Raw genomic sequence first — 18,856 nt, forward strand, 5'->3', positions numbered from 1 at the left:
GTTACCAAACTGCGAGCAAGTATGACCTTCACCCGTAATAAACCCGCTGCTTACTGTCAAAAGGGATGCTGCGATAGGCCGACTGGTAAGTTAGCATTTCTGGTCTTCATCTTGGTTTGAAATAACCCAACATCTGTATTTGTATCGATTTTAGTCATTTGAATGCACAAATCTAGGTTTTGTCTCGTATTTGTGTTTATGAATCGTATGATATGAATAACTACATGTAGCTCGCGCGCGATCGTGTGTCGTGAAAAGCTGATCATGAGTGAGCTTTAGAGACGATGAACTAGGCCAAGCCTAGTGCTTTCTTCTAATGCAGACTATTTTCTATCTCTTTAACAGCAACAGTGATGACTTGTGGTAGCTTTATTAGAGATTTAAATCTCTGGCTTTATCAGTTTATGCAAATCCGATGTAACATTTCCCCTAGCTACTGTTTTAGCGGAAAAGATATCACCCTCTGACTGACTTTTGAGTCAGAAGGTGATACCTTTTCCGCTACAACAGTAGCTACATTTCCACTAGACTACCCTGACCAGTGCTCGAACAAAAAACACGGATTTTGACTGTTAGGATTAAAATAGTAAGCAAAGGTTGAAGTTTGTGTTATTTTAACTTGTAATTAAGACAGACTTTTGGCAACTATTTTCAACAAAATTAAAATTTAGTACTTGTGTTGGTTTGTTTTCGACAGCGAGTCAAAGATCACTGTCAAAATGGCGGAAATTGCCAAAGAAGGGACCAGTCCTTGAACATCCCAACAAAAGGATAAGCATCATAGGCTATTTATGACAAGTTTTCTACCTATTCTGTTCCATTTAGATCTGTATTTCCCAAAACAACAAAAAAAATTTTCTAAATCAAGAACTTGTTCATATTTGACAAAAACAATGTCAACTATTCCATGGGTATTACACCAGATATCATGGATTAACACGCATTTTAACAGGGCGGGAAGTGAACCAAAATGGTAAAATTAACATTTTTCGTTACTTAGACCAAAAACATACTGGAAGTTTTTTTTTTTTTCTTTAAGAAGAGATGTTTCGCTATCATTTCAACATAATTAAATAGTTTTGTTGTTTATTTTCTCGATCGTAAATTTTGTAATTTGCCGTCAGAAGTCGTTCGCTCATATTCAAATTACATCATAGACTAAAGAATCAACTGATTTCAGAAATGAGAAGCTGAAAAATAAAGCAAGTGTTTGAGCACTATCCTGTTTGAGCACTGGTCAGGTGAGTCTAGAATATTACTGTTTTGTAAAGTTCTGTGTGATACTGTATATGTACTGTAACACCCTGTAAGCTAACGATAGCTAAAATTGGCAAAATATAAATGCGTCTGCAGCTAGGCCTATTCAGTTGTGACTCATGATGATCATTCATATATAATGTACATGCATAACACAGCTAGAAAAGTGTTAAATCAATAATATTTGACTTCGATATTGAGAAACTTCTGATTGGCAATAATATCGACATCTAATCTGGCAATGCTATATGAGTCTTAATTTGCAAGTTTAATAATTATTAAAAGCTTAAATATATATATCAATAGAGAGTATCAGTAAAGATAGCTTCACGTCGTTAAGTGTCTACTTCATTTCTATTTGACTTTCATAATTGCAATAATGAAAGCTGCCGTAAAGTGTCAGTCTAGCCAGCGTGTCTGTCCCTGGGTACCCGCTATACCAGTCCCAGACCCGGGTACTCGACACAGTGCTTTTGCACATGCGCAACAGAAGTACTACATTCGGACATATGTGGTCTCTTGTGTTAATCTGATTTCTATTTGATGACTAGCTGCCGTAGTGTGTGACATGCGCAACAGGAAGTACTAACATTCGGACGGTCTCTTGTGTTATCTGATATTTAAGTGCACATGTCCGTCAAGTAGATTGTTCTCGCATCAAAAGACGGTAATGACAATTAAAATGTATTGAAAAGATAAGGTTTCATCCTTGGTGAGTGAAAACAAATACAAATTAGTTGGATTTTGTAATACTTTTAATATAAGTTCTAGAACTTGTTTACGTACATCCAGACGAATTGTCCTATTTTGACGGGTACCGGCCGGGTACACATTTTTTGACCCGGTTACATCCTCAACCCGACCTGTAACCGGGTACTCATAACAACCCTAATCAAAAACAAACGTTTATTTGTGATACTTTTAATTAGATGTTTGTTTACAAGTCAATCAGATTCTGTCCGTGTCCGACAGTGCAATGTTTTTATTTCCTTTCCAACTAACACATGATGGGTTACAGCTGACGACGATATCGTAGATATAAGTTTTTTAACGATATCGTCGTCTCTTCTCTACAATCGTGATATATCGCGATGCCGATATATGATAACAGCTCTATATATCAATTCTTCAAAATAAAATGATCAGCTAAAAAATTATTCATAAATTTATACATGGAATTTTGTAGGTGATGGTAATTTTATTTTCCTTTTTGCCATTCCGTAATTTGTAACTACCGAGTAAAACTGGCGACCATGCCATCATTTACTTAGAACCACAGAGCTGCATCATCATTATTATGTATGTTGAAGGCTATGCATTAACATTGCAAAAATATCTTATGGGACATACATGTACATGTATGTTTATAAACTTTATATATATATGTCACTGAATTGATTTTAATATGATAAATTTCTTACATGTTATGTACATGTACATGCAAGCATACCATATACATTAACATAAAAACTAAAAATCAATTAGATATGGTCATTTTATGTCACTGAATTGATTTTTTGATATGATAAATTTCTTACATGTTATGTTCATGCAAGTTTATATACATTAATATAAAAACTAAAAATCAATTGATAAGACTTTTGCTGACAATGTTATTGGTTTACATTTTACAAACTTGATCTGTAATTTATTATTTTAATGTTCGTAGTTGAAATTGTGACTTATGACATATAATAATATCTTTATATGGATCAGATCTATGTGATCTAGTCATCGGTTAGAGAAAACTTCTCTTTAGCTTGTAAATTGATCATGATATTGCAGTTATTTTATTATTTCAGCACAAGGCTAACAGAGAATGCTTGTGGCAGTAATTAAAAAAGAAAATTAGTGATAATTGTGAGACCAACACCTCAGAAGATGTCAGTCAAAACGATAAAGCAGGATGTTTACGCTGAAGAACAGAAGGAGGATATCGGGGCAGTTGTACGACGTAGTATTGGGATGCCGGAGGTACATGAACAGATTATTTAATTGCTGCCTATTGATTTGATAATGATATGTTTTTGAAAATACTGGGTATTCAAATAAAAAAATAATATCATTTATTATACTAAGTAGTGGTTGCGTTTGGTGTTACACAAATAAGGTCCTCCTCGGATAAAATGGGGTCCCCTTATGTTTTTAGCCCACCATCATCAGATGGTGGGCTATTCAAATCGCCCTGCATCCATGGTCCGTCGTCCACCGTCCGTCGTCCGCAGTCCGCCGTCCGTCGTCCGTCCGTAAACAATGCTTGTTATCACTGTTTCTTAAAAACTGCTGCAGGGCTTTTATTCAAACTTCACATGGAGGGTCCCCTTGGTCCATATTTGTGCCATACAGATTTTGAGGCTGATCAGAAAAAACAAGATGGCTGCCAGGCAGCCATCTTTGATTTTGGCAGTTGAAGTTTGTTATCGATATTTCTTGAGAACTACTGAAGGGATTTTGTTCAAACTTCACATGAAGGTTACCCTTGGTCCCTAGTTGTGCCATACAGATTTTGAGGCTAGATGGCCGCCAGGCAGCCATCTTTGATTTTGGCAGTTGAAGTTTGTTATCGATATTTCTTGAGAACTACTGAAGGGATTTTGTTCAAACTTCTCATGGAGGTTACCCTTGGTCCCTAGTTGTGCCATACAGATTTTGAGGCTGATCGGAAAAACAAGATGGCCGCCGGCCATCTTGGATTTTGATAGATAAGGTTTGATATCCCTATTTCTCAAAAAGTGCTGAAGGGATCTTTCTCAAATTTAATATGTAGGCTCCCCTAAGGCCCTTGTTGTGCATATTGCATTTTTGGACCAATCGGTGAACAAGATGGCCGCCAGGCCGCCATCTTGGATTTTGATAGTTAAAGTTTGATATGGCTATTTCTCAGATAGTACTGAAGGGATCTGTCTCAAATTTCATATGTAGGTTCCCCTAGGGACCTAGTTGTGCATATTGCATTTTGAGACCGATCGGTCAACAAGATGGCCGCCAGGCAGCCATCATGTATTTTGTTATTCAAAGTTTGTTATCGCTATTTCTCAGAAAGTACTGAAGGGATCTGTCTCAAAATTCATATGTAGATTCCCCTAGGACCCTACTTGTGCACTTTGTGATTTGGGACCGATCGGTCAACAAAATTGCTGCCAGGCAGCCATCTTGGATTTTTTATATTCAAAGTTTGTTATCGCTATTTCTCAGAAAGTATTGAATGGATCTTTCTCAAATTTCACATGTAGGTTCCCCTAGGGCCCTAGTTGTGCATATTGTGATTTGGGACCGATTGATCAACAAGATGGCCGCCATGGAGTCATCTTGGATTTTGATAGTTGAAGTTTGTTACCGCTATTTCTCAAAAGGTACTGAAGCGATCTGTCTCAAATTTTATATGTAGTATGTTTGAAAAAGTTTTAAAAGTAGAGAAAAGATCCATCTTTCCTTTGTCAGATATAGATCATTCTTTGGTGGGCGCCAAGATCCCTCTGGGATCTCTTGTTACCTCACTTGGGTCCGAAGGACCAAACTGAGCTTATGCCATACCGTGGCGTCCGGCGTACGACGTCTGTAGGCAGTTATCTGTTGTTCGTCCGTCCTCCAACAATCGACTTCTTCTCCATAACCGCTGGTGGGATTTCAACAAAATTTGACTGGTAGCATCCTTATGGGCTACTAACTGAAAATTGTACAAATGATGGGGCTGACCCCCTGGGGGCCTGAGGGGCGGGGTCAATAGTGGTCAATTTGGCTTTTTCCAAATAAACGACTTCCTCTCTGAAATTAAGCATTGGATAACTCCCATAATGCAATGGTAGCATTCATATAGGGTGGGGATTCAAAATTGTACAAATGATGGGGCTGAGCCCCTCGGCGTCTGAAGGGCGGGGTCAAAAGGGCTCAATATGGCTATATCCATATAAATGACTTCTTCTCTGCAACTAAGCATGGGATAGCAAACATAATGCAAAGGTAGCATCCTTATAGGGTGGGAATTCCAAATTGTACAAACGATGGGGCTGAGCCCCAGGGCCTGAGGGTCGGGGTCAAAAGTGGTCAATTTGACTAATTCCATATAAAAAACTTCTTTTCTACAACAAAGCATGGGAGAGCACTCATAATGCAATGGTAGCATCCTTATAGGGTGGGGATTCAAAATTGTATAAATGATGGGATTGACCCCCAGGGGCCAGAGGGGCTGGGTCTAAAGGGTCAATTTGGCTATTTCCATATAAATGACTTATTCTCTGCAACTAAGCATGGGAGAGCACTCAGTATGCAATGGTAGCATCCTTATAGGGTAGAGATTCAAAATTGTGCAAATGATGGGGCTGCCCCCCAGGGGCCAGAGGGGTTGGGTCAAAAGGGGTCAATTTGGCTATTTCCATATAAGCGACTTCTTTTCTGCAACTAAGCATGGAAGAGCACTCATAATGCAATGGTAGCATCCTTATAGGGTTGGTATTTGAAATTATACAAATGATAGGGCTGACCCCACAGGGCCTTAGATGCGGGGCCAAAAAGGTCAATTAGGCTACTATTTTCATAAAAATTACTTAATTCCTCTGAATCTATGTATTGGAAAGCATATTTGTATGGTATCTATAGCATCATTAGATGGTTGTGATTCAAAATTAAACAAATTTCGAAGTCACTTTTGTCATCGTGTTTCGTCTGTCGTCACTCCCATAATGCAATGGTAGCATTCATATAGGGTGGGGATTCAAAATTGTACAAATGATGGGCTGAGCCCTCGGCGTCTGAAGGGCGGGGTCAAAAGGGCTCAATATGGCTATATCCATATAAATGACTTCTTCTCTGCAACTAAGCATGGGATAGCAAACATAATGCAAAGGTAGCATCCTTATAGGGTGGGAATTCCAAATTGTACAAACGATGGGGCTGAGCCCCAGGGCCTGAGGGTCGGGGTCAAAAGTGGTCAATTTGACTAATTCCATATAAAAAAACTTCTTTTCTACAACTAAGCATGGGAGAGCACTCATAATGCAATGGTAGCATCCTTATAGGATGGGGATTCAAAATTGTATAAATGATGGGATTGACCCCCAGGGGCCAGAGGGGCTGGGTCTAAAGGGGTCAATTTGGCTATTTCCATATAAACGACTTATTCTCTGCAGCTAAGCATGGGAGAGCACTCAGTATGCAATGGTAGCATCCTTATAGGGTAGAGATTCAAAATTGTGCAAATGATGGGGCTGACCCCCAGGGGCCAGAAGGGAGGGGTCAAAAGGGGTCAATTTAGTTATTTGCATATAAACGACTTCTTCTCTGCAACTAAGCATAGAAGAGCACTCATAATGCAATGGTAGCATCCTTATAGGGTTGGGATTTGAAATTGTACAAATGATAGGGCTGACCCCCCAGGGCCTTAGATGCGGGGCCAAAAAGGTCAATTAGGCTACTATTTTCATAAAAATTACTTAATTCCTCTGAATCTATGTATTGGAAAGCATATTTGTATGGTATCTATAGCATCATTAGATGGTTGTGATTCAAAATTAAACAAATTTCGAAGTCACTTTTGTCATCGTGTTTCGTCTGTCGTCACTCCCATAATGCAATGGTAGCATTCATATAGGGTGGGGATTCAAAATTGTACAAATGATGGGGCTGAGCCCCTCGGCGTCTGAAGGGCGGGGTCAAAAGGGCTCAATATGGCTATATCCATATAAATGACTTCTTCTCTGCAACTAAGCATGGGATAGCAAACATAATGCAAAGGTAGCATCCTTATAGGGTGGGAATTCCAAATTGTACAAACGATGGGGCTGAGCCCCAGGGCCTGAGGGTCGGGGTCAAAAGTGGTCAATTTGACTAATTCCATATAAAAAACTTCTTTTCTACAACTAAGCATGGGAGAGCACTCATAATGCAATGGTAGCATCCTTATAGGATGGGGATTCAAAATTGTATAAATGATGGGATTAGACCCCCAGGGGCCAGAGGGGCTGGGTCTAAAGGGGTCAATTTGGCTATTTCCATATAAACGACTTATTCTCTGCAACTAAGCATGGGGAGAGCACTCAGTATGCAATGGTAGCATCCTTATAGGGTAGAGATTCAAAATTGTGCAAATGATGGGGCTGACCCCCAGGGGCCAGAGGGGTTGGGTCAAAAGGGGTCAATTTGGCTATTTCCATTAAGCGACTTCTTTTCTGCAACTAAGCATGGAAGAGCACTCATAATGCAATGGTAGCATCCTTATAGGGTTGGTATTTGAAATTATACAAATGATAGGGCTGACCCCACAGGGCCTTAGATGCGGGGCCAAAAAAGGTCAATTAGGCTACTATTTTCATAAAAATTACTTAATTCCTCTGAATCTATGTATTGGAAAGCATATTTTGTATGGTATCTATAGCATCATTAGATGGTTGTGATTGAAAATTAAACAAATTTCGAGTCACTTTTGTCATCGTGTTTCGTCTGTCGTCGTGCGCGTGCGCCGTCCGCCGTGCATCGTGCATAAGATTATTTATAAAAAGCCTATTCCTCCTTAAACGTTGAGCGGATTACATCCATATTTGGTGTAAAATATCATATTAGGGAAGGACAATCATATTTTATATAAATGAGCCTGGTCCGACCCCTAGGGGCTGAGGGATGGGGCCCAAAAAAGGGCAAATTTTCTTAATTTTAGCTTTAAAATCCTACTCCTCCTTCATCCTTGAATGGATTTCATCTATATTTGGTGTAAAATATCATTTGGGAAGGACAATCATATTTTATATAAATGAGCCTGGTCCGACCCCTAGGGGCTGAGGAATGTGGCCTCGAAAGGGCAAATTTTCTTAATTGTTGTTTTGTGCAATGAGTCAGATGACCCATGGGCCTCTTGTTCTAATTGTAAGAGTTTTGTGATAATTACTGTAAAAAAAAACCCAGGTGAGCAATACAGGCCCTGTGGGCCTCTTGTTGGAATAGAATTCCAGAAAAAAAAGTAGGGTCCTTTTCCTTTCCTTTGCTTAAAAGGAATATATGTGGACAGCGAAAATTACAAACCTTGCTTAGTCAATGCATCAGCTATTTCATAGTAATGCCATGTAATATATAGTCTTTGGAAAATTTAATTGAAAATTCGCAAAGTAACAGTAGCAATTAAATTTTCATAACTACTCTTAGAAAGAAATATTGTGCATTTTAGGTAAATCATTCAAAAGACTTTTAACTCTTGATGAATGCAAAAATACAATCATAAAAAAAATATGAAAACACAAAGAATATAAAATCTTAAGCATTATAAGATTTCAAATGATACTTCACACCTCCTCAGTTTTTGTGTTTGTCTGTCCCTGTAGGTTGACTACCTGGACCCGTTTCTGATGTTAGACGAGTTTTATGTCACACCACCAGCAGGGTTTCCTGATCATCCACACAGAGGCTTTGAAACAGTAAGTAAAGTGTAGAAGTTAAATATGAAAAAATAAATATTTACATTAGAGGGTTTCAAGACATATGTCTTATGTAGTAAAAATGATGTAAAAATAACATGAAAATCTTTCTACCCATACCAAAATAAAGTACAAAAAAAAGTACACTAAAAAGTTTACTCAATTTGGAACCGAACTTACCTCCCGGTTCCAAAATTAGTCAAAAAAAGTACAAAAGTACTAAAACAGGCTCATAAAAGCATGCTTTTAGTACACTCTATTGTTTTACACCATACAGAAAAAGTACAAAAAAAGCACTCTGTGGGGGAAAAAAGTACAAAAAAAGCACACCGTGGCATGTGTACTTTTTGTGTGCTTTTTTTTTTCATCCAGAACAAGTACTAAAAAAGTACAGTACTTTAATAGTACTTTTGTAGGTAGGCCAAAAAGTACTAAAATAGTACAAAAAGTACAAAAAAGTACTCTATGAGGGGAAAAAGTACAAAAAAAGCACACTGTGTACTTTTTTTGACCTTTTTTCATCTATAAAAAATACTAAAAAAGTACAGTACTTTTTTTGACCTTTTTTATCCAGAAAAAGTACTAAAAAAGTACAGTACTTTTATAGTACTTTTATAGGTAGGCCAAAAAGTACTAAAGCAGTACAAAAAGTACAAAAAAGTACAAAAAAATGCACTCAGTGTAATTTTTTTTAGGTCACCTGAGACGAAGTCTCAAGTGACCTATTCTAATCGCCTTTTGTCCGTCGTCGTGCGTCGTGCGTCGTGCATCGTCCGTTGTGCGTCGTGCGTCGTATGTCCGTAAACAATTTACATTTTCGACTTCTTCTCCAAAACTGCTGAAGCAATTTCAATGAAATTTTGCACAAACCTTCTAAGACATAAGGCCAATCAAATTTGTGAATTGTATGGTCCCCACCCACCACCCAGGGGGCTGTGGGAGGGGCCAAAAGGGGTAAAATTGAGTAAAATTTCAAAAATCTTCTTCTCTACTCACAGATGTGGTAGAATCAAATACTCTTCATAGATAGAAAGGTCTTAAGGTCCTTTACAAAAATTGTGAATTATATGACCCTGGGGTCTCTAGTTTCCCCCTGGGGAGGGGGTCAAGTTTACTATACTTTATATTGAGAAAACACTTTTTTGCGCATTATTTGGTCATTTGTAATAGGAAATGAGTCAAATGTTGTCAGAATTATCAGTATGAGATGGCCATTTAATCCTATTAACAAATTTTCTATGACTGACCCCCAGGGGCCTTAAGGGCGGGGTCAAAAGGGGTCAAATAGGCTAAAACTTCAAAAATCTTCTTCTGAAATTCTGGAAATGGTAGAATCAAATACTTTTCATAAATAGAAAGGTCTTAAGGTCCTTTACAAAAATTGTGAATTATATGACCCTGGGGTCTCACGTTTCCCCCTGGGGAGGGGGTCAAGTTTACTATAGTTTATATAGGGAAAACACATTTATTAGCATTTTTTGCTCAATTTTCATTGGAAATGAGTCAAACTTGGTTAGAATTATTAGCCTGAGATAGCATTTTAATATCATATCCACATTGGTCCTGGCTGACCCCCTGGGGGCAGAGGGGCGGGGCTAAAAAAGGGTCAAATAGGCTAAAACTTCAAAAATCTTCTTCTGAAATTCTGGAAATGGTAGAAACAAATACTTTTCATTTACTAAAAAATTGTGAATTATATGACCCTGAGGTCTCAAATTTCCCCCTGGGGAGGGGGTCAAGTTTACTATACTTTATATAGGGAAAACACATTTATGAGCATTTTTTGCTCAATTTTCATTTGAAACGAGTCAAACTTGGTTAGAATTATTAGCCTGAGATAACATTTTAATATCATATCCATATTGGTCCAGGCCGACCCCCTGGGGGCAGAGGGGCGGGGCCAAAAAAGGTCAAATAGGCTAAAACTTCAAAAATATTCTTTTAAAATTCTGGAAATGGTATAATCAAATACACTTTATAGATAAAAAGGTCTTAAAGTTTGTTTATAAAAATTGTAAATTATATGACCCTGGGATCTCCTGTTTCCCCTTGGGGAGGGGGTCAAGTTTACTGTAGTTTATATAGGAAAAACACATTAATGAGCATTTTTTGCTGAATTTTCATAGGAAATGAGTCAAACTTGGTTAGAATTATTAGCCTGAGATAGCATTTTAATATCATATCCACATTGGTCCTGGCCGACCCCCTGGGGGTAGAGGGGCGGGGCTAAAAAAGGATCAAATAGGCTAAAACTTCAAAAATCTTCTAAAATTCTGGATATAGTAGAATCAAATAATTATAGATGGAAAGGTCTTCAGGTGTTTTTATAAAAACTGTGAATTATATGAACTTGGGGTCTTACGTTACCCCCTGGGGAGGGGTCAAGTTTGCTTTAGTTTATATAGGAAAAACATATTTGTGAACATTATTTGCCCAATTTTCGTAGGAAATTAGTCAAACTTGATTAGAATTATTAGCCTAAGATATAGCATTTCAACATCCATATCCGTCCTCGATGACCCCCTGGGGGACCAGAGGGGCAGGACCAAACAGGGTCAAATTGATTAAAATTTCAAAAAATACCTCTCTCTAAGTTCACAGGTTTGATGGAAGCAAAACTCTTCATAGTCTAAAAAGGTCAAATTTATAAATAACTGACCAACTTCAAGGCCCAGCAATAGAGCATATAGTGTTTTTATGTCTTTCATTTGTTTTATTATTTGTTTCATTATGTATTCTAACTCAGGTGACCGTTAAGGCCCATGGGCCTCTTGTTTACCTTTTCTTTTGTCTAGAAAATGTACAAAAAAGTACAGTACTTTTTTAGTACTTTTCTAGGTAGACCAAAAAGTACTAAAACAGTACAAAAAAAGTACAGTACTTTTTTAGTACTTTTTTAACAAGCTCAAAACAAATTATAAACTTTATGAAAAATTTACTACTGATGTTGGTGGAAAAGTACCAAAATAATTAAGAATACAATATGAAAACCCAGGTGTACTCTTTCACTAATTTCAAATACTATGATAGAAATCTTATTTATTGATGGTTATAGGTGCCTCACACCTCACCTAGATGGACCTATTAGTATCGAAGTGTTTGTGAAGCTACCAAAGTTTGACATAATAAATTCATCATTTCAAGGTGTGACCATATATGTCAATTTTTCGGTTTTGAGAATACCAAAATGACTTGGGTAAAATATGTTTCATCGTTGGTTAGTACCATCTTCTAGTGATAATGACTAAATATGACGTCACAATCACCGGAAGGTGGAACTTTTCTTATCTGCAGTAAATTGTACTTTACCCAACTGATGTACATGTGGCAGGAGAACCTTTATCTTTGCTGCCTTAGTTGAGAGTATGTTTAATTATGATTATGGAAAACTAACAAGAAAATTCACATGCAAAGGCATCACATTCATGCTATATTGTATATGCAGGTGTCATATGTACTGAAAGGTGCTGGGATGCACGAGGACTGCTGTGGTCATAAAGGAACACTACACGCAGGTGACGTACAGGTAATATGGTGAATAACAGTAAGCAGGGTTTGTGTTTAAGCTGTACCCATATCATTTTTAAGCACCAAAAGAGAAAAGTTTTTGCTTGTGATTTAATTTCACAAATTTTGTGATCCAAGTAAATTCACCAAAGTTTATTTCCATGAATTAATATCTACATCACTAATACTTATAAAAGTTTCCATTCAATTTTTAAATCCTTGAATGTAAATCTTCACGAACTTGTTTTGAAATGGAAACTATGGAATCTTCAGGGAGAGAACTTATATAGGCTATGTCTGTTGTTCAATCCTTTTTCAAATAATATTTTGAAATGAAATTTCTTGAAATTGAAACTATGGAATTTAGCAGCCCTGAAAGATAGTTGGTTTTCATAAAATAACAGCTTCATAATTTCCTTCTCATAATTTTTGTTTACTGCATGAAGTGAATTGCTTGTTATGTTTTCATGGTTGTTTTCCAAACCTTGATCATAGATTATAAATGTAGGAAATTTGTATCAAAGTTAGTATTTTTGTAGTGGATGACGCCTGGCCTCAGGATCATGAAAAAAATCTGAAGTCTGAGCCTGTCTTACGTTTAGACTTAGCCAATCAAATATGACATTACAAAAGGTGACGTCATTTCTGATTGGCTAAGTCTAAACTTAAGTCTAAGATTGTTTCATGATCATGGAGCCTGGTCTTAAAGTTGATGTTTTTGTAGTGGATGACCGCTGGTCGAGGTATTGTCCACTGTGAGATGCCGCACGGGTACTGAGGAGGTCCATGGTCTACAACTCTGGGTTAACTTAGCTAGTAAGGACAAGATGATCGATCCAGCTTATCAGGAACTCCAGGACAAAGATATTCCCCGGAATACCAAGGATAACACCACTGTCAAGGTCATCGCTGGGGAATCGCAAGGGGTCAAGGTCAGTACTCTGTACAGTACAAAAAGACTAAGAGATTGTTTATGATGTTTTCTTATATATTATTTGTGGTATGTTCAGAGTCATTGATGCTTTGTCAATTAATGTTAGATTCTTTTTCCATTATTGCTTCAATAAAAATAATTAATAAAAAAATATCTATTGGTTCATAACTTTTGCCTTGTAAACAAAACTTTGCTGGTACAGGTAGATAAATTTAAAAAAGGATCAATTCACACATTTGTACCATGTTCTGTTTTTTTGGCACTCTCCCCTAAAAAAAACAAAAAAAACCCAAAAAATAAAAAAAAACCCACATGTACATGCATCTATATAATTGATTTTCGACCGTTCCATTTGCTGCTTTAGTCTCCCATGCTGACCAGAACACAAACTATCTACCTAGACTTCAAGATGCAGAAGGATGGAAAACTGGTCCAGCCAATCAAAAAGGGCTGGAACTCGTTTGTCTATGTACTCAGCGGTAAAGCTTTGTTTGGTAAGTGCATGATATGCATCCTCGATACTCCAGGGGTTACTTTCACTGTCATTATTGTATCCACTCCTGTTTTATCTCATAGTGAAACTAAAGGCAGTTCAGGAGAAAAAAATTGACCAATCACAGGCTAGCAGAGACTTCCTTCGAAGATTACAAAGAGCAAGCACTTCAAATGTCACACAAAGTCAAGTACATTGGACTATTATGTGACTATTTTGATGTACATCAAAGGACCAAATTATCTGCTCATCTGTTGCTGTAGACAGAGCCTTCAGTGTTTCTATGACATAGTCCAAGGGTAAATATAACGACATGTACAGGATGTGCTAAGTGATAAGTAAAAGACGTGAAGAATAAGACATCAAATTCAAATTTGGAATTGTTTTTATGTTTAAATCATGGCTGTTATGTTTGATTGTCACTATTGTGACAGTATATAGATTATTACACCTTTCGTTGTAGATTAGTTTTACCTGGACCTATATGATTATACAGGTAGTTGAAACTAATCTTTAGGTCCAGGGCCCAGGTTCATGAACATTAATTTCTTAAAGATGCTCCACCGCTGACAAATGGTAATTTTTTCACTGTCAAAAACATGAACAGACGATTTAGTATTTTTCTTCAGGTACAAAAGTTACTTACTTTACACCATTACCACCACTGAAAAGTTTCAGCTTCTAATTTTACTTCAACTTAAAAATATGAAAAATAATTAATTGCATCTCGAAAAAAATTCTGTGGCACTATATCCTATATGGAATAAAGTACTGATTGCGCATGCACTTAAGGCAAAATAAATTATTTTATATATTTTTTTGTGTTAATTAGACATATATATACACGACTAAATACCAATTATTGTTCAAATGATGAATATCATTTATGCTAGGTCGGCGGTGGAGCATCTTTAACTTTAAGGAAATTCCTAAAATTAAAAATTCTCCATGAGAAAGCATTACAAAAGTTAAGAACAAATCTTAAGTTAGGAAGGGCATCCTTAAAATCTGTTTTGCTATGGAGAATTTTAAGTTAAAGATTCCTTAATTTAAAAGCAGAGAACAACACTATATGTAGCATTGTAGAATTTAAATGACATTTTTAATGCTCAGTGAAACAGCAATCATAGGTACGCTAAGCAAGCCTGAGCACATCACAAATAATTATAAGAATCTGCGATGAAAATTAAATGCTGTTTTGTTACTTTCACACCCTATTGAAGGTATAAATAATAAAACACACATGTACTATAATTGTCACACATTATTTTCCTTACACTTACAGGACCAGAAGGGGGCCAAATCGAGGGCAGCCCTCACCATGCCCTCATCCTCAGTGAGGAGGGCGACAACTTAGTCGCTGTGAACAAGGTAACCACATAAAATTATGCTGTAATAGTTTTACTTTTCGTAACTGATCGTGTAGATCTGAGATAAACATATTTTAGGATGATAGAGTGATGTCCCTTTAATACAAACATGTTTACCAAACCAGAGGTACTGTACTTTTCTGTAGAAATGCATTGCAGTCGCGAGCTTAACATTTTTCTGATTAATTACCTATTATTAGAATGTTATTCAACCTTATTTCAAGTTCAGTTTTTATAAAAATAATATTTCATTGGAAAGAAATTTATACCTCGAGGTACAGTCCTCCATACATGTGTGAGGCAACTGCTAGGTGTAGGTGGTGGTTTTCCTCTGGGTGATCAGACTTTTCTCTAAAATCACTGCATAACCATCAAAGACCTTTCTTCATCGACTATTTCAGGGACCAGAGGAATGTCATTTTGTGTTAATAGGTGGTCAACCTTTACATGAACCTGTTGCTACCCACGGTGAGTGACTTAATTAATACTTGATTCAAATATTACAACTGATCAACAGATATGTGAAAGAATAGTTAACTCACCCCTGAAAATTTAAATGGACTGTTCTAGCCATTGTATTAGAAGAGCTCAAGTGTATTTTTAGGGATAAATGAATAAAAAAAACTACTACAATTAATTGTCCATAAGTTTAATTTGAGGTCTTGGCCACTAATGGATTAGTTTGCTAGATACTGATGATACTGTAAATTGAATTGGTATTTTCTTCTGGATTCATACATGCCAGGCTTTCACCACCATCAAACTTTAATTGTCATATCTTATAATGACACTGGTCGCTTCATATAATGTATAAGTTATAACAAAATTCAAACTACATGTGTATAGACTTAATTTAAATATTGTTTAGGTCCATTTGTAATGAATACCGAAGAAGAAATTCAGGAGGCCATTTTGGATTACAAGTTGAAACAGAAAGGGTTTGAAGTCGCGAAAACTTGGAAGTCCGACTACTTAACCAATCGGTGATGTTTTAGATTAGGGTAGTATGTAATATTGATCTAATCGTCATATATGGTATGTAGTATGTGCTTTGGAAAGATTTGTATGCTGATGGATTGTAAGTAACTGTGATTTCTGAATGTACTTAATGGTAGTGGATCATTAAATGGGCCAAAGTCAAACTTTTAGTTATCAATATGAAACATGTTTAAAACACCTGGAAACCAATTTATGAACGCAGGATATTTATTGAAATATAAAATCAGGGATTTTCTCAGTGACTGCTTAATTTTACATGTCTGATCTTTGTTTTCAAGTGTTTTATAGAAACCATGTATTCTCAAATAATTCTTTCTGAAAATTTGACTGAAAATTATAAATGCCACAACAAGAATGGCTGCAGTGGCTGCATGATGAGTGGTTAAGATATCTTTATACAATACCACAAGCCCTCCAGAGAAGCAAATTGCAAAATTTCAGTATAATAAACAATTAATTCCCTGATAACAGATTTGTTTACCCTCAGATGCCCCTTAAAGGCCCATTACCTTTCCGGAGCAAAATATAAAGGTTTCTTAAAAAACATCAATAACATCAGAAAATGCATACCGATGATCTAAAATGAGGTTATGACACCAAACATATGCAAGATTTCCTGCGTAATATATGAAAACAGTGGAGAGTCAATTAGCTGTTTTGCCGTCTGGGGCAGTGATAGTCAACTACCGCGCGGTATTTAGGACGATGGCAGGAAACATAATACGACCCGCGTTATGAAAATAAACATTTTATTTATTTTAATCAAATCGTTCAGAAGGTGATGATTAATGTAGTATTAACGGTAAGTTAATAATTTTATGGACTCTACAAAATTATCGATCTTGTTTTACATTTCCATTTTAAAAATTCAAATCCGTTTCGGAAAGGTAGTGGGCCTTTAAGGGACAATCCTTTGTGAAATATTACACCTTCATGTGAATAAACCTTCATATCGCATGCCACCAGGGCCATAAATGCATAATATGACATGTTGTAAAGATGTTTCAAAAGATACAAGAATAAACAGACTGTTCTCCCATATTTGACAGGGTTATCCCGCGGTTGCTAGGGTAAAGATAACTCTGTCTTTTAACGGGGTAGGGAAAAGGCAGCTCTCACGTGACGTCATTATTACATGCGGTGTCTATTGTCAACGACGTCATTGATTTTGACGCATTGCGACATTCCTATGATGGCGGCGCTTTGAAAATGTTTCTATATGACTTTATTTTCATCATGTTTCGTTTAAGTATGGGAGAAAAAGAATCAAACATGGGTCTGTCAGGTGAACAGGTATAATTCAACCCTTGTAAAAGATTTTGGCCATCAACCCTCGGCAAGCCTCGGGTTAACCAGCTAAAATTTTTCACTCAGGTTGAGATATCCCTGTCCACCTGACAGACCCATGTAAGATTCTATTATTCCTTCGAACTTTATAAGGATAGAATTTCATCTTAAAATTGCATTACTAATTTTAGATCAACTTATGACATTCTATGTTTCAAGATAGAAAGTAAGCCTAAATGATGTTAATCTATGATGACTATGGCCCATATATTGAACCGTGTGACTGGAGCTTTGGTATTTATGTGTTTGTGACAACGTGTTGGAGCTTATAAGTAATATATCAAGATTGATTGTACAGCTGTATTTATTATCAATGAATGCTATTGTTATATTGATGAAATCTTAATATACATGTAGCTATATAAAATTACATTTATATCAAGCCACCATTAGGTATCCCATGCCTCCCCTTTCACTAATAGGCATTCTGTATTGTGAATTTTGTTAGAGGTATTTTAATTTACCATTATCTGTACTTTGTTCTTTTATTATACTTTATACATGTATGAAGGATTAAAATTTGACTTTCTAACTACTACGATTATTTATACCATGTAACCTGTCAAAACCGACCCTTTTCTAATCAGGATCACTGTCTATTCAGTACATTGTGTATTCTTTGCAAATCAGAAACCTGTCTATACCGACAAATATGGTTTCAGTGACATTGATATCTGGTTTAGACAAGTTATAACAAATGATAATTACGAATATAAGTGTGAAAGTAGTTTACAATACCAGAGTGTGACAGTAAAATGATGTTGATAGTTAAAGATGCTCCACTGCTGACAGAGCATAAATGATATTCATCATTTGAACAATAATTGGTGTTTAATCGTGTATATATATGCCTAATTAACACAAAAAATAACTTAAAATAATTTATTTCGCCTTTGGTGCACGCGCAATCATTACTTCATTCTATATAAGATTTAGTGCCATGGAATTTTTTCAGGATGCAATTAACTATTTTTCATATTTTTAACTTGAAGTAAAATTAGAAGCTCAAACTTTTCAATGGTGGTAATGGTGTAAAATAAGTAACTTTTGTAACTGAAAATACAAAATACCTTGTACCTGAAAAAATCGTCTGCTCCTGTTATTTAATAGTGATTGATAAAAAATACCATTTGTCAGCAGTGGAGCATGTCTTTAACAGATGTATCATTATAGATGTTATTTTTTATGTTGCATAAAGCAATTGGCTTTGAATTTATCTCTTCTGTTTGATGTTATCAGGGGAAGGGAGACAACTCTTATACAACCAATGATATGAAATTATTGGTGAAATTAATTTAATATGTAACGTTCATGAAAATTTTTTTACATGACTTTTCAGTTTGGAAAAAATATCTGCAGCAAGCAGTAGGTATAAAAATGTTCTACTTTCTTAGGAGATTTCTTCTCATGAAGTCCTGAGGAGAATTTTGAAAAAAAAATAAGATACTTTTAATTACCCGGTATATATACACTCATGCATACATACATATGTACATTGATACATGTACAATGTATACAATTCTTATTTCTGACCCGTTAGTATGGACAT

General features: G+C 36.3%; 1 pseudogene; it reads left to right on the plus strand.

Moving 5' to 3' along the window:
• On the plus strand, nucleotides 1-18,359 carry LOC138328274 (pirin-like; annotated as a pseudogene).
• Nucleotides 18,360-18,856: the final 497 nt, after the last annotated feature.

Source organism: Argopecten irradians, chromosome 7 (genome assembly GCF_041381155.1).
Source record: "Argopecten irradians isolate NY chromosome 7, Ai_NY, whole genome shotgun sequence".
Classification (NCBI taxonomy): Eukaryota; Metazoa; Mollusca; class Bivalvia; order Pectinida; family Pectinidae; genus Argopecten; species Argopecten irradians.